The following is a 17,243-nucleotide window of genomic DNA, read 5'->3' as shown; positions in this document are numbered from 1 at the left end:
GAAGAAAATTAGGCTGCTGCATCATATCTGCCAACTGAATGGGACCTGCTGTACAGTTACACATCCCTGTTTATTTATCATTAATGCTGAACTCAGATTTCACTGACAACACTGGCAAATGCACCTCTCTCTTGTTAAATACATTATTTTTCTCATTTACACTGTAATTTCTGCCATTGTTGCCATCAGATTGGTTGTAGCAAATAAGGATAATGTTTCCTTCAAAGACCAGTGATCAGTAAACTCTACTTTTACATATTCCCAGCTAAATTAGTTAAAACTTTATAATCTGGACAAAGAAAACAAAATGTAATTGTAAAGACGCTGACCTCAGAGTATGTGACGCTTGGAGTATGTGTTGTGAATGCCCCTCAGCTACAACCACGCTAAATTTTAGCACGATATCTGTAAAATCGAAATAGTTACAGCCATTTTTCTGCTAGATATAGTCGACTGTGGCGACCACCTTGAATTGGATTGGGGCTTAAAGTTAATCAGTAGTAGATGTGCATCCAGTGAGCTAGTCTTATTAAAACCTGTTGAGGTAATTACATGATTGCCAGACAAGACTCACGCCACATCAACATTTTGACAAACCTGCAGTCTTAAGCGGCGCAGTGTCAGCTTTTAACAGTTTGAATACTTGACTCTGCAGCGTTGCTTTGTCACGTATCAGCAAAGAAACTTTAGACAAGTAAACGCAAACTTCTGCTTCCTTCCACACCAGCGACACAAACTTTGTAAAGTCATGACTTGCCTTTCAGAGAGAGAGAGAGAAAGGGAGGGAAGGGGAAAGTAAAGGCAGGGATTTAGAGCGGTTGGAGAGGCATCGCAGTGAATGAAGCTCGACACAGCTCCCCTTGAGTGATCTGATCTAAAAACGAGATGACGAGGAGAGGAGAGAGGAGAGGATAAGCCGTGGAGCTCTACTGTTCGATGAGCTTCTGCAAACACTCATTTCATAATGAGGCTGGGAGGTTCCCTGATGCTCGGCTGCTGCATGAATAAGTAAGAGGGATTCCTGTGGATGCTCCCCCGATACTCGCTTCTTCCTTCCTCCACTGCACCCACCTTTTTCCTCTTATCTAAACCTTTTTTTTGCCCTCAGAGAACCAATTTACAAATCTACATGAGGTCTAAATAATATATACAGGGGAAATATGACCATAATTGACCTTCTGAGCCTGTAAATGAATTGGTTCAGCTTCTGTTGAAGTCGCAGCAGAGAGAAGGGAGAAGGCTGGGGGTCCACCATAAAAGAACATCAAACAAACCGAAATCCGCTCTGAATGCTTTCCTGTGTTTTCAGTAATAGAAGAAAATAAGAAAAGATTGCTCTCGGCTGCGGGGCTTAGATGAAAGCGTGTGTTGTTCAGAAGGTTAAAGCTCTCCAGTTGTGGGGTCCTAATGAGGGAACGGTTTGATGGATTTTCATAGCTACTAAAATCGTGCTTTCTTTCATTTTATTGCAATAAAAAGTCAAGAATAATAGTAAAAAAAATAAAGACGTATTGGTTTGCACCATTATTGTGATTATCCGAGCGTCTGATCTTGATGTCTCAGAGGTGGATGTTTGTTGCCACTTTTGAGAGATAAGACTCTTCATAAAACATCTGCATTTTTAAGCTGCAGACAGATTCTGTTTTGTTGATATCTTTTGGCTTTAAATGACATTTATCTGATCGTGCTCTTATAAAGTAAGACTTTCTGCAAGCAGGATCAGCTGCACTACAGCCTTTGACTCAGCTTAACAGTCCAGCCTAATAGGCGGCACATTTGTTACCTGTCTGTTGGAACAAAAAGCAGAACGAAAGAAATTTGTGCGCTTTCTCCTTATAGGACACCCAAATGTCTAAACTTCTGCTCGTGGATTGCAGAAGTGTGCAGTCCTGTGCGCACAAAGATCCATGTGAGAACCTTTCTTCCGAAATTGTTGCAAAGTCTTTGTGGGCATCGCTAGTCTGTCTCCATCCCATCAGAAATTTGCAGCAGGCGTCTGCAGCTCATCTGGAGAGCGCCAGAGGTGGATACTGACACCAGAACGGGAGCTTTCCACTAACAGAAAACATCCAAGATTAATGTCCAGAACTAAAATTGAAAAAAATCTGCCTATCTTCATCTCTAAAGAGTACTCCAGTGGGCTTCAGGCTGCTGAGGTGGGCTCAAACCAAACCGAAGTGGACAAAATACGACTTGAGCAATTTTCTCTCAACTTTAAGGGATTTTTTTTCCACCAGCTAGTCTCAAACACCTTTAGGCGACTTCACAGTGGATCGTTTGAATCCATCTTATTCTGTCCCATCCTTCTTCATATCCTCCTCCTCTTCTCTGTGGTCTTCCTCTGTCTCTCCTCCCTGGTAGCTCCACATCAACATCCTTTGTGCAATTTACCCCTCCTCTGCACATGTCCAAATCATCTCAGCCTCACCTCGTTTTGCCCCCAAACCACTCAAACCACCGTCCCTCTCGAACTCAAGCCTAATCCTGTCCATTTGTGATCATTCCCACTGAAAATTGGAACATCTTCCTCCCTGCCACGTCCAGCTGAGCCTCCTGTCTTTTTGTTTGTGCCACCGTCTCCAAACCAAACATCACGGCAGGTCTCAAATCACTACCATTTTGTAAACCTTCCCTTTCCGTCCTGCAGCTCTCCTTCTGTCACAAACCACCCCTGACAATCATCTCCCTCTCATTCGCACACATGGATTCTGCCTTGCTTTCCCTGACTTTCATGCCTCTTCTCTCCAGAGCAAACCTGAATGCATATCTGATATTACACCAACCTGTTGGCATTAAAACCCTGTGGCCTGACGGCAGGAAGACAAACCCCCACCCAGCGGCAGTTCTGTACACAACCTTTTCAGGAAGCAGCAGGTATATCAATTTACTGCCTGCGCGTCTCTGATTGGCAAATAATATTGGCAGAGAGAGGAACGTAAATACCATTAAAAAAAAATGTTTACAGATGTTGGTTTGTCCTCATCCATCAGAAGATTAAGACATGCTGTCAGCACCAAACCATATGTGCAAGGTGCTTTTTTTTGTTTGTTTTGCATCTGTTATTTCACATATTGCTGACCTAAGTAAGTATTACTGGAGACTGCAAAAATCAGTCTGAACCAACACAGGTAACAGTTTGTTTCTGGTACACTGAAACATTTAACACGGTCATCTGCTGCAGGTTCAGATAATGTATGTTAACTTAGCAGTGTCCTTAAAAAGTCTAAATTTAAGAGCAGCGGTCAGACAATTTATTCTGCCGTCTCCTCCACCTATAGCTCTTCCTCTAAAGACCCAAACCTGTCATTTTTATTCCCTCTCCCCCTCTCTGTCTATATTCTTGATGTCTGTCCCGTTCTTTATCACCAGCTCTGTTCAGGCCTTCATCATCCACCGTGGTGCAGATGAATGGTGCAGTGCCGTGCATGAGTTATACTGGGACAGACTGAGCTTGGAAAGAAGACTCAACGCAGAGCAAACTGTCTGCTTTCACGCAGGAGGGGGTTTTGGGAGCTTTTCTGCACCGATGCACACAGCCAGTACTGACTTTATTTTATCAGTTCATCACTGAAGACAAGAAAATCAACTTACTTAGATATTATCTGCTATATAATCCATTGCAGCCATCCAATATTCTAGCTCCGTCCAACAAAAAACTCACCCAGAACAAACTGATGAACAGATGGAATGAGAAATCTCCATAAACGACCTCTTTTCTGCTTAGATTTTGTCCACTTTAAGCCATTTGTTTGCAGTCAAACACTGACACCGAGGCTGCTCATTTCAGGTGATTGTTAAAGTAACTGGAGATCTTCACAAGATACTTCAAGAGCTACTTATATGAGCGGTTCCACTCATTTGAGCATTTACAAATAACCATATTTTTGAACAGTTCATAGAAATTGTTTGCTAAAAGTCTTGTGTAAAATCCAAACTCATGATGATGGTAATAAAACCTTAGATTTAACTATTAACTCTGAACATGAAGGATAAATCTGTGGCAACCTGGTGTAATGAACATGGTTGTTGAGGAACCAAGACAGGTATCATTACAAACAAGATTTAATAGTTTCTTCACTCATTAACCAACTCTCCCTGCATAAAAAGTACTGGGAGAACTGATTAATGAGTGAATGCAGCTGGGGTGATTACAGATGAATGAGAGCTGTGTAAGAAGGCAGAGAGGGAATCTGAGGAAAAACACTGGCTGGGAACACAGACAACAAAACCTAAAGATGCCACATTAACAACACAGAAGATAACTTAACTCAGGTATAGCAAATCAAACAATAACAGCATCAGATAAACAGATTCAGTTTTATTCTGATTTTTCTTCCTGTTCTTGTGGCTTTAGTGGAGCTCTCTTCTAAATGATGTTATAAACGACTGGAGTGTGTGTTTCTTCTTCAATCCAAGGACACGCGCTCCGTATCTGCTCCACAAAAGCAACTGGAAAGCTTTCTAATCTACAGAGCGGGCTACGAGCGTCTTCTTATCGTCCGGCAGAAATGGAGGCAAACTTTTTCTGAGCTTGGAGTGAAGAGAGCTGCTGCGACCTTCAAACAGGTGACCTTTGATAAAAACGCTGCATCTCTGTGGCTTTTTAAACACATGCTTACACGCTCCTAAACATCTCTATATAAAAGGCAACTGAATTATTTGTTTCTCTCCCCTTGAAGGTCAAACCATATGGATTGTAAAGGGTGGGAGTGGGATCAGAAAACTAGCTTCTAAAAATAGATCCCACCGCCTTGGATTCAGTATGACAGTCAGCTCAACGACCTTTGGTTTTAACACGCTCATTGTCTGTTTTATCTAAATTTCCATCCTCCATCTTTCTCTTCCCTCGCCCCCTCCCCTCTCCTCCACGATCACTTGTTTCTACAGCTTTTAACCGACGTGTTCTGGTCGGCTGCTTCTCAGTAACGGGCTGTTAGGGTTGACACCGCTCTACATCAGGCTCTGGCAGCTTCAGCACGCCGCTTCCCTGTTTGTCCTTCTTGTCTTGCGTGCGACATCAAGAATCGGAATCAAGTTAATGACCTTTATCCGCGGCAAAGCGTCCTCCCGCGCAGCTGACATTACTCGGTGGTTTGCAGAAGAAGGCATTTCTGCAAATTATACACTAGAAATATTAATTGTCTGCTACATAGTTTGAATAACTGCTGCTGACAAACTCAATGAATGTTTACATTTAAGTATCCACTCTTAACCTGGGAGGGGAAAAAAATCATTTTCTGTTTCATAATCTCAAAAATCCTTTTATCTCAGTGGACTTTCATTACCTGACTGAGACATTTAATGATATTACAAGGATAAAACCAGAACTCGTTACACTTTTGTATATCTGCCTTGTGTTTGTACAATGAGTAGCAATACGTGACGGTAGGAATATAACATCATATCACCCATTTATGTACAGAAGATGTGGATTTTAAACACAAAAACACATATTTTGTTTAGGATTGCCTTCCTCTTTTGTTGTCACTTTTGACCATTTTATAAAGAGCTCCATAAGAAGAGCTTCTTTCCTCTGATAGCTTTTAAAAGCCTGCAATAAAGCAGCACATATTACATCCAGCAGTGTGTTGTGTCTGTGTGTTTGCGGTTTAAAAAAAAAAAGCATTACTTTCCAGCTGGAATGATTGCAACGTCGCGGTGACCTTGGGCCACATTCTTCAGTCTCTTGAGCGCAATTCGTTTGAAGAAAAGCAGCCAGAAAAAAAAAGGGGCAGTAAAGTAAGTGATTACATTACACTCCCACCAATTATAAAACCAACGAATGAGCCGCTTCCCACATAAGTCCCCGGCTGCCCTCATGTGGAAAGGAGCTCCTGTTATACGAGTTACACAACAAGAAAGCAGGAAACAAGAGTCTGTGCAGGTACAGCAGACTGCTGTCATAACTCCTGCCCCACTGGATGTCAGATTATCCTTTTCTAAAACTTTCGATTGTTTTGCACTTGCACATAACCAGAACAATACAACGTTACCTTTAAAAATTCAACATTTTTCCTTTGTAGGCTGCACATATTTGTTCAGATCCAAAGGAGAGTAAGAAAGTTGCACGATAAAACAGTGTTGTTACAGCAACAGTGACACAGCAAGAGCCTAAAGGGAAAGCAATGCGCTGTGAAGGGATTTGATATTTCACAACTTGGCATTTATGTCATGAGTGTTACAGATACACAATCAGAATGAAACTAACGTGCATGTGGTGCAGAGAAAGACCGACGGGTTGTTGTTGAGGCTTTTCAACCAACACAGAATCTGTTTGCTTCTTGTTGGGGAATAAAATTCAAGGTATTTTTGCTCAATAATAATACTATTGAAGCCCTGGACACCTGAAAATGAAATATAAAGATGGGCAAATTTCTTTAATTGCAATCTAGTCACAAAGTGTCTTAATTATGTCTCATTTTGATTGCAATTCATTCTCTATTTAGTCTCCAATCAGTCACTATTTGGTTTCATCGGTCACCAAACCCTCCCAAAGTTGTCTCAAATTTCTTGCACTTTCTGACTCATGTCAACACAAAAAAGCAGTTTTCTCAAAAAACGACACCATTTCTAGAAATGTCATCACTCACAAAAAAACACCAAAAACAACACAGAATGCTGTAATACGTATGTCAATCCTGTATGTGACACAGAAATACCCAAAAAGGAAACAGGGTGGAGCGTGCGCTTAAAGCTGACACGCTCAGTGCAAAAATGGAAACGCAACACGAAGAAGAAAACCCTCGGGTCGTAGGTTAGATTAAAGGTGGAGCGATCATATCATCATTTTCAAAAGGCTGCATGGTGACCATTAACATGGAAATGCAAAGATTTTTTCACTTTGGAAACTGTTTCCAAATAAAGTATCAATTTGGGCACAAGGCCGAAATGAAAAAAACAATTTAAATCACCAAAAAGGGGCTAACTTGCAGATGAATCTTATGAGCACATGTTGGGGATGACTCTTAGCTATCAACACACCAAATTTTAGCTCAACATCTGTAAAACTGTCTGAGTTTTAGTCATTTTTGTGTTTGCAAAAGTCAATGAGCTGCAGCAGCCATCTTGGATAGCAATAACTCCAAAAGATTTATCATTGTAGATGTACATTTACTGATTACTGTTGAAGACTTTCATTCAAATACATCTGGTGGTTCATGAGTTATTTGCTAACAGACAAACAAACAGACGTAAAAGTAAAGGTGGGAACTAAATAATGGTCTAAAAGTCTTATTTTCAGGAACTGTCACCCAAGTACACATGATAAGTTGATCAGACATTCAAACAAAACCGAGTTATCCAAGATTGAGTATGTTCAGTCCAGTTTATGTGTATGCATATTTAAATATCTTAAAAGTGGGTTTTTACTCCCCCGACAATGGCTATGCTTTAGTGTTCTTCCTCAAAGATTCACACCGTGAACAACACCACAAACACACACCAGCAGGGAAGCTGGCAGCAAGACACAGCCGCTCAGAAATTTGTCCTTAAGCTGTGATAAAACAAACTGTTACTGTGAAGCAACAGGAACTCCAGCTCCTACACCCTGGCTTCACTTCATAATTACAATTGGCTGCGCGCAGGTTGGGCCGGTGTGAGCTTTAACTGCTCTGGATCACACCTAAATCAGTCATGAACTGAAGCTCGTGTAATTGAGAAGCAATGTGCTTCCTGTTTCAGGCGAGTCGAGTTAAGCATTTCTGTGGTGGCTGGAAAAAAGAAACAGAAATGTTGTCTTGTCTTCGAAATACGAGGTTCATATTCCTGCGGTGTGTCGTTATCCTGCTGTGAAAATGACACATCGGGTCCACAAACTGCCTTAACACGTTCCCAGAATGTTTCTGTTTTTTCTTTTTTTTATTATTATCATTGCTTAAAATCCAGCTTGTGTGTGCCGAGTGTAAGGTCAGTTCAGGTAAAGAGGAACGGGAGCACGTTTTGAGCCCTCGTGTGACGAAGCAAACAGAGCTCCGTCCCGCTCCGTCTGGCAGACAGGGGCGTAGGACGGTGACTCTCTGAGGCACACACACACACTCATCCATTCACCCATAAGATCCAGCTTTCAGAGGTTTTTTTTTCTTTCTCTATGATGAAACTGATTTTGTGGTGACAGAGACAGATGGAAGGATTGAGGAAGGAACGGCTCACCGACAGAAGAGGAGAAATCTCTCTCTTCGGTTTCACTTCAAGCTGAAATGACAGGTTTTTGCATCCATGACACAAAGAGTAAACTGTAAGAACATCCATGTGTGTGCTTCAATAGGACTTTTAAGCCTTACTCTGATTAATATTAATAATATGTGAAGGAGAAACTTATATTAAACATTAAAGCCCTAGCATTTCATACTAAAATTCAAACGAAGATCTTAAATAATCTGTTAGCACCCAAATATGTGATAGGGATCAACCACAGCTACTACCATACCAAATTTTAGCCTAATATCTGCAAGGCTGCCTGAGTTATAGCCATTTTTGTGTTTGAACACTTTGATTATCTGTGTCAGCCATCTTGATTTAGGTTGAGCTCCAAAAGCGAATCGGTTGTAGATGAACATCCAGTGATTACTTTCTGGGAGTTTCATTAAAACCCGCCCACTGATTCACGAGATACTTTGCTAACAGACAAACAAACTGAGCAATTACACGAGTGATAAAAAACTGAAAGCCTCTCCTTGTGTTAAATGTAAATCACATGTCCATGCAGAGTTTGCTACAGAATAAAAGTGCTGCATGTTGGCTGATAGTGTGAAGTGGAAGGCAGGATAACAGATTGCTTGTGGAGATGGAGGCCATATAGATGAAATACAGAGCCATTCATCAACAGACGGCCCCTGTGACAGCCAGCATCGCCCGGTGTGACTTACCGATCACAGTGGCACTCACGGGGGAGTTTTTCCACAGCATGAGTGGGCAAAATCTGACATATTCTCACCATGAGGCTGGAACGTAATTTAAACTATTTGGTCTCGACATTTGATTTCTTCTTGCAAACACATCAAGCCTGGAGCAAAAACAAAAAAGAGGAAACAAAGCTCAACTATAAGCTCTGTTTGCACCCTCTTTTACATGTCAGCGCACACATGCAGGCGTGCATTATTTATACAGACACTGCCACACCGACTCATTTAAAGAGGTGGCGAAGGCGAACACAGACACCTTCTCCTCCTGCCTCTCGGCTGCAGTTTGGATCATTATCTGTGACCTCGGAGTGTGATCAGAGCAGACATCAAGGTGATCCTCTGCAGAGCTGAAATAGAAAGTAAAGGTCAGTCTGTGGACATTACGGACACACTGTCTGGACACGGTCAAATAAATCCGTTTTTAATAATGTATGCATTCATTCTGGGCATGAATGTCAATAATTTGGGGCTTTGAATGATTTATTTGAGTCGTTCTTTTCCCAGAGCTGAATGATTATACGACATACAACTTTTTAAAAACAAGAACTGGGTGCACGAATTTGAACTTCTTGTGGACTTTTCTCGTATCCACACATGGTTTTTGCACGTCATCTTTGTCTCTTCAGCGCTCCCAGTTCATGCTAGGCTCGACAGATACACAAATTAAAGCCAGTTGCTGCGGGTTTTGCTCGCAAAGCATTTAAAGATTGAGTCAAAAGCAGTAAAAACCTGCTTTATTCTCTCTCACACACTCATAAAATGTTTCTTATTGTGCTGCTAATTAAATGTTGACCAATACTGGTTCTCCTGCTTTGTTTTAGGATCAATCTAATAAGGCACACAAGGCCTCCTTGCACTAAAAAGGAGCAACAGCTCACCTAAATTTAAAGCCACAGATAATAAAACCAGGCCGTTTTGGAGCAGAGCTGAATCCGGCTGTATAAGAAGCGTAATATGAAGGAATTTGTGTGGTATTTTGGCCTCAGTTTCAAATATACTTTCTTCTTTAAGAAGAAATAGTGAGCATCTAATTAAACTTAATTATTTTATGCTGTCATGTCAGCAGGATGAAAGATCTTCCAGAAGACAAATAACAGAACTGAGTTCATGATTTGGTGCAGAGGTGTGCAACCTTTACAACGATTTCTGCTCCTTCATTCAATGAATAAATTGTGTCCAGAACCAGAACAGAGGTCTCTGGGAGGCTTTTTCTGAAAGGTGGGGACTCCTGTTAGAATACTGCTACTACTTAATAAATTAAAAACTACAAATCTACAGTAAATATGACATTTATTGGTATTTTCACATGCCAGGACAAAAGAAAGAAACAATGTAAAGAAGGGAAAAACATATATAATATAATATATATATAATAAAACACTGAAGTATACGGGCGATGTGAGTCTAATATTTGAAATAATAAAGCACGTAGTTAAAGTGAATAAAAATCATGAGCTTTACTTCACCATAAATTGTTTTTTTTTTTTAAAAGGTAAGCTTTTACTTATTGTTATTCCCATGTTTTTTTGCAGAACCCATTACTTTAATGACTAATCTGTGATTTGTTTGTAAAACAACACATTCAGTTTTTTTTCTTGTCTTAAAAGTATTTTTAAAAATAGTTTTTGTTGGATTTGTGAGAAAGGTCACACTGAGAAGTGACTAATGGGCTAACAAACTCCTTGTATTATTAATATCATTCACATATTTGGAGTAAAATTAGGCAGGAAAAGTGCTAAAAGTAGCCTTTTCTGGTATTGTTAATGCCATTGTGGAGAAACCAAACCTTATTTTTTAAATTAGACTTCTGATTCATACATTTTTATAAGACTTTTTCTATACAAAAACATAAATTATATCAATGTTTGATGTAATAATGTATTATCATAATTACTTTGCACATTTTTGTTGTTTATGAAGCTGTTTTGTTTCTGGTTTGTCTTTTTGCAGAATTAATGATAAAGTATTTATCTAAAAAAAAGCTTTTATACAAAGATTCAGAGCATGTTTAAAATAGCCGAGACATATATTGTGTATCACAATAAGGCCATGAAATATTGCTGTGTTAGTTTAAGGTCTATTCATCATTTCTACTGTATATTCAACTTGATTATTTATGAAGATGCTGACTGGAACGTTTAAATCCTGTGAAGCTGAGATCGTTTTAAATAAGCAGAGAACAGGTTGGAGTATGTTTGCATCAAACAAGAGCCTCTAAAGGAAGGAAATATGTTGAGTTTGAAGACAAACCTGTTAAATGAAAGTGATTTGTGCACCTTAACCTCCATGTCCCCTTGCAATTAAACACGTGTTCAGGCATGTGGAGGTGGTTGAATCCATCTGGAGTCAGCAGAGAAGCTGTTTCCTCTTTACTATCAGAGTATCAACAAGAGGCTGAGGGAGAGGAAAGGGTACGTTCAGAGGACAGCCAGCTCCTGTATGCTCGCTCGAGGAAGAAAAACATAAAAAACTGTCTGCAGAAAACCAATTTTCCCTAAGAAGCGCATGTTTCAGAAAGTGTCGAAGTAAACAGAAGGAGAGTGGAGTCCTGCAGGCTGTTTGGTGGCATGAAAAACGATCTCAGCTGAGGGGGCAAATGAAGAGGATTCAATCCCTCCGAGAGAGACGAGAGCCAAGATGAAGACAAAGAGTGACGGAGAGGAAGAATGAAAAGTGATGTGATGTGCAGTCATCCAAAAGGCAGGAATTCACAAGTCAGACAGTCGCTTTAAAAGGCATTCATCGAGAATTAAAAAATGGGGCTGTTGTGTAAAATGTAGATAAAACAAGAATGGATTGGAAATGATTGAAACTCTATACTGTATATATATTGAAAATAGTTAAACATATCAAATGTTGAAGTTGTTTTAATACCAATATGTTAATATGTTAGTTGGAAAGAGTCATGCAGGAAATGTCAAATCCTAAAAGCTCAAAAACAAAGGTTGTTTTTGAGCTTTTAGGAGTATACTTGTGGAAACGATTCATTTAAATGAAATGTCAGTAACGCGACTGGACAACGTAAGCATCAGGACGTCTCCGAGGACTCCACCGCTGCAGACAAAATAACTCAGAGGCCACGCAGTGTCGAAGCAGACATGTTTGCGCATCTCTGCTCAAGTGTGAGCTTTCGTGAAACGAGTACACAATGCCTCACTTTCTGTTTGCACATGTGTCATCTTGATGTGTGTGTGTGTGCGCTGCCTTCAGATCTCCCCCACATTGGCAGCCCCGATACGAGCGGCTACTTTGATCTCTGTGAATCTGACAGCATCACCAGAGTTCCTCTGCTGCGGTTCTGAACAAACAGCCCAAAAGGCACAAAAACCCGAAACGCGATGGTGGAGCGGTGGAGGCTCCTGTTGTTCTCCAGTTCACTGGATGTTACAGTTTCAACAGATTTATGAGCCGTAGTGCTAAAACGTGCTTCTAGACCTTTCAATAGCTTTGTGCAAACTGCGTGGAAAAGTCTGGCAGACAGAGCAGATTCGAAGCAAAGACACGCAGCAGCCTGCCTGTATTTAGAGATTATAAAAGTAATACAGAACTTTTCTATCAGTTGCAACCTGATAGAAAAGAATTGCTATATACCTTTATAAACCTGGAGCGACATATGTCTTTCAAGTCCTATGTGACACGACTCACGAGGTTTAAATAATGCTGAACATTTTAAGGCACGGGACAAACAATTTAGCATTCCTTAAAGAAGTGCTCCTTACATGCCAGAGTTTTAAACACAGATCTCATATTACCTTATGATGAGCTCCTAAGATGAGAAAGGATGAAACTGCTTGGTGGAACCTTGTAAATGACGCAATCCCGAGGGGTACTGTGAAATCTTCCAACACGTGTTAGCGCTCAAGTTATGTGCTGGGGATGACTCCCAGCTACGACCACAACAACTTTTAGCTCAATATCTGTAAAACCGCCCGAGTTAAAGCCTTTATTATGTTTGTTAAGGTCACTCAGATGTGTTAAATGTAAAATATGATGAGCAAAAATAAGAGAAAAACAATGTCAGAACATAAGCTGTTTATTAAGACCTGATCATTATATTATTAGAGCAAGTAAACAGGAAGCTGATCACAAGCCAACAAGCTGAACACCAACAAGATACCGACTTCATCACAAAGGAGATGAAAAAGCAAGCCCTGTTCAGGAGGGAAATCCTAACAAACACAATGCAGCTAGCTGTGTATTAAAACACAAAACCAAGCCTCATTTAAAGCTCTGTGAATTGGGAGCAGAGGTGCGCTGAGATGGAGGCCCGCAGCGTTGCAAAGGCGTTTGATATGCAACAGACTGCGGATGAGTGCAACACCACCCAAACTCCTCCAGCACAGAGAAAATGGGATACCAACATTAGCATAGTCAGCTAATTGTTATTCATTTAGATTTGCTCCAAAGCCCAGAACATTAAGTTCACAACGGAGCTGTGGACATCGTAGTTTTCAGACCGCATGTGCAGCAAAGATGACTCAGGTCTTTTGAGTTAAAAGTGGCCACGACAGATAGTGTCACACATGAGGAATGAAAAACAATTAGCTTCATCAGTCTGTTGGTGTGAGAGCATTTGTGTTTTTTCTGCTCTATTTCTGAACGTTTCACAAAGAGCCACGGTGCACAAATCTGGGGTTAGGACCCCCACCTCCCACAGAATAAAAGATAAAAGTCTGCTCTGATTGGTCAGAGTACTGTGAATAAAATGTGGGTTTATAAGATTTGAAAATCATTGCATTCTTTTCTTTTTTTTACATTTTACACAACGGCATAACATTTTTGGAGCTGGGGTTGTAATAATAACAGCGGTGCCTCTTTTACAATAATCAAACTAATCTTGTAATTCACTACATGAACGTATCTGTTACTGGTGAGTGAAAGATACCTAATCTAGTTCCTAATCTCACAGATCCAGCTAACTGATCCGTCAGTCATGAAGCTCTGGCTTCTTTCAGCCCATCAAGAAGTGAGATACGACTGGCAGTGCTGTGGTTTTTATTTAAAGGACTACATGTCAGGATTTGGTTATCTTTGTTTTGTTTTTGTATTGAGTTTATTGTTTCTTTAATTCTGTTATTTGGTTCCTGTGTTTAGTTTTGGTGTCTTGTTCCGTGTGCCCTTTGTGTTCCCTGTAATTATTCACTTTTCCTCCGCTCAGCACCTGTCAGCCTGCCTTAACCACCCACACCTGTCCCTCGTTTATAATCAGTCACCTGTGTCCACTTCCCAATCATCCTCTGCCTTTAAAACTGGTTCATCTTCTTCACATCCCCCTTTGGTTCATTTTCACTCCTATGTGTTGTCAAGGTTTCTGCTGCTGCCACGTCAGCCTTTTATTTTGATTATTTGTTAATAAATTAGATTTTTTTTAAGTTCTTCATTGCTCAGTCTGCATTTGGGTCCACCCAAACCTGACTCTACATTCACTAAACTGACCATCGACAACAGACAGCAGATGAAACATAACCTTTTGGCTAATTTTGATTCATTTACAGTTATGTTAATTGATGTGAATTGTCCCTATCAAATAAATAAATCCATAAATCGTGCATTAAAGCAGAGAGAGTACATCTGGGGAACATGCAGCTAAACTTCTGCTGTCATGACTTCAAACATTATCTGCCATTACATCCTTTGTTTGTTTTAATCCACTATGATTATGTTTTTGATGTTAACGCTAAAAAGCATGGAAGGCTTTTCTTCTCTTCAGGTCTCTACACTGGGTGGTTTTGATTTTGAGTGCACGCACCGCCTGACAGCTGAAGGCCATCTTTGCTGATTTCAGCTATAAATTTATGTATTATTCATGCTCGCTGATGCACTGAGAGCTCCCACACGGCGCAGTGTTTGTTGTCTTTGTCCAACATAAAAGAGAGGACAAAGTCTCATTAGTGTCGGTGTTCTTTCACGCATCCAGCGGAGATAAAACCCAGTGATCAAACTATGAAAACAACATGCAAACTTGTGACATAAGTACGTCAATCAGGAAGTGATTCTTTGAGTAGTATCACAACAAAAGCAATGTAGCGAGTAACCACTCAAACTGAAGCCAAATTATAACCATTTGCAGTGATTATGCTCCATTTATGTCAACACACAAGTGAACCAACGTAGAAGTAACAAAACAAAAAGAAATACACTGATGTGGTGATAAAATAGGAAGATAAACAAAACTTTTGTTTTCTGGTTTTTAAAATTACAGTAATTATTAGATTTTAGACTCACTAAAAACATTAAAAACCGTGTCCATTGTGGGAATAAACTGAAGCTTTCAGGCTTCAAGCAAACACAGATCCTTGAATGCAACAAAGCAACATTTGAAAGCTGCTGAGTGCAGCTGAATGAAAGTGTTTCAGTGATGTCTGAATGACTTACAGCACGGGTGGACAATCCTGGTCCTCGAGGGTCACTATCCTACATGCTTTACGTCTTTCCCTGCTCCAGTATACCCGATTCAGTGGTTAAATTACCTCCTCGTATTCTGCAGAATTTTTGTGGGAGAAGCGTGCCTGCAGATGGACGCATAGACTGAGTTGGACGTTATATTTTTATCTCCCTAACTCAAAGTGACGTTACGGGTTGTAGGAACACTTGATCGCTTCATGTATGATAAGGCAGCAGCCGTTCAACCGGGCCTTGTAGGGTTGGTGAAGAGTGTGTTTCATTAAAGGACAAACACTGTGGAATTCCCAGCACCGGTGTGGTCGTGAGTTTTTGACCGTTCTGAATATTTCTGCCACTTCCTCCCAACCACTAAATACAACCCACGTTACAAAATGCAAGTTAATAATATAATAGCTCCTGTTCCTCATTTTTATTTAGTTACACACCTTAATGTGGGGCTTTAAAAAGAACATTTTGGGTTCAGCTTTAAGGGGACGGCTGTAATCATTTCAGGTGTGCAGGAACTTCGACCTCCAATTCCAGTTCAGTACTTTTACAAACATCTACTCTGTGGGAGAAGCTTCTGTCTGCAATCCAGTCCGGCTTCAGGGTCTGTTCTGACACACCAGACTTGCTGCGAAAACTGATTTAAGAATCATAAAATTTCCAATCAGCTCTGTGCTGCAGGCTCGCGGCGTCAGCCCCGTGAGCGACCAGTGAGCCGTCACACAGAGCGCCCCGCCACGCCAGCCAGCCAGCTTCTCCGGCGAAGGAATGACAAGAAATACTGTTTGCACACATGACAGCACAGCAGGTGGATCTGCTGCCTCCTGTTAGCCGGGTCACAACTGGACCTGGAATGGCGTTTAGATGAGAGGTGTAACTGATTCAGTCACACCAACCCACACACACAAACACACACACACATACACACACATACACACACAGAAGGCGTAAAATCTGGAGCCTGACCGGTGAAATCAGAGAGACTTCAATGACTCAAACCAAAACCTGCAAAATAACACACAGCAGTTTTTACACAAGTGGGAAAAAAGAGAAAGAATTGGCTCATCTACAAGAAGAAGCATCCCTCAGACCTCCTCTCTGATGAAAAACAAGCTTCAATTAAGCACAAGAGAGATCATTTAGTGTGAAGGTTTCTCCTCCATCACGGCGCCAGTGATTCACAACAGCGCTTTACAGTCAGTCATTTATCCATTCATCCACATGTAACAAACAAAAAGTGGGGAATGCTGACTCAGCATTTACACAATTAATTATAACCAAATTAACAAAAATTCAAGCTCGGATCTAATCAATATTTGTGTCAGTAGAAACGGGAAACAGACGTAAACAGACTCAGATTACGGCTGTGTTCGGAGCGTGTATCTTGTCACGGCCGTCGCTCCCGGCTGAGCATCAAGTGCAAATAACCGTCGAGAGTTATGGTTCTGTGTCAGCGGGGTTGGACACGGAGCGAGGCCGTGAAGGAAGCAGGAGGAAGGAAGATGAAGTGATTAGTGACTCTCCTTCCTTGAGCTCGTGAAGCTGAAGGGTTTCCAGGACATTTCAGCTGCACTCTTTGTATCAGCAAACAGCTTCCTGCATGAATTCACCAGCGCTCGGGCACCAGAATTAGGAGGTATTGGTTGCTGATTGCATTACAGGCTCAGCATTTGTGGAAAATATATTTCCCACCACCTAGCACACCAAAGCCAGTGAGTGGTTCATGAGATATTTTGCTAACAGACATCACATTGACCACCTTTCATGCCTGCGGACAATTCAAATCACTGCTTTCTCCCGATGTACAAAACTGTAAATATACAGAGCAATTTTCTTCACTGCTATGTTCTACACTAAAAACTGATAGTGCCACCGAGTGACAAATGAGAGAGGAGACATCCATTCTTTATCTGCTGAAAGTTACAGTTTGCTGTTTTGGCTTTTTACTGTTAA

The 17,243-nt window shown here is 40.8% G+C and overlaps 1 protein-coding gene and 1 long non-coding RNA gene across 4 annotated transcripts in view; one reads left to right on the top strand and one right to left on the bottom strand.

Annotated features, from left to right (window-relative positions):
* The window catches only part of LOC108243164 (myosin VIIA and Rab interacting protein), a 98,284-nt gene that overhangs the window by 25,502 nt on the left and 55,539 nt on the right, over positions 1-17,243 (bottom strand). The window lies entirely within an intron of this gene.
* Positions 4,150-5,564, top strand: LOC112450962. Its single transcript, XR_003039690.1, has 3 exons — positions 4,150-4,272; positions 4,417-4,566; positions 4,680-5,564. It is a non-coding gene; the product is annotated as an uncharacterized LOC112450962 (long non-coding RNA).

This window comes from Kryptolebias marmoratus, linkage group LG21 (genome assembly GCF_001649575.2).
Source record: "Kryptolebias marmoratus isolate JLee-2015 linkage group LG21, ASM164957v2, whole genome shotgun sequence".
NCBI classification, from domain to species: Eukaryota; Metazoa; Chordata; class Actinopteri; order Cyprinodontiformes; family Rivulidae; genus Kryptolebias; species Kryptolebias marmoratus.
This window is presented reverse-complemented; position numbering and strand designations above follow the sequence as displayed.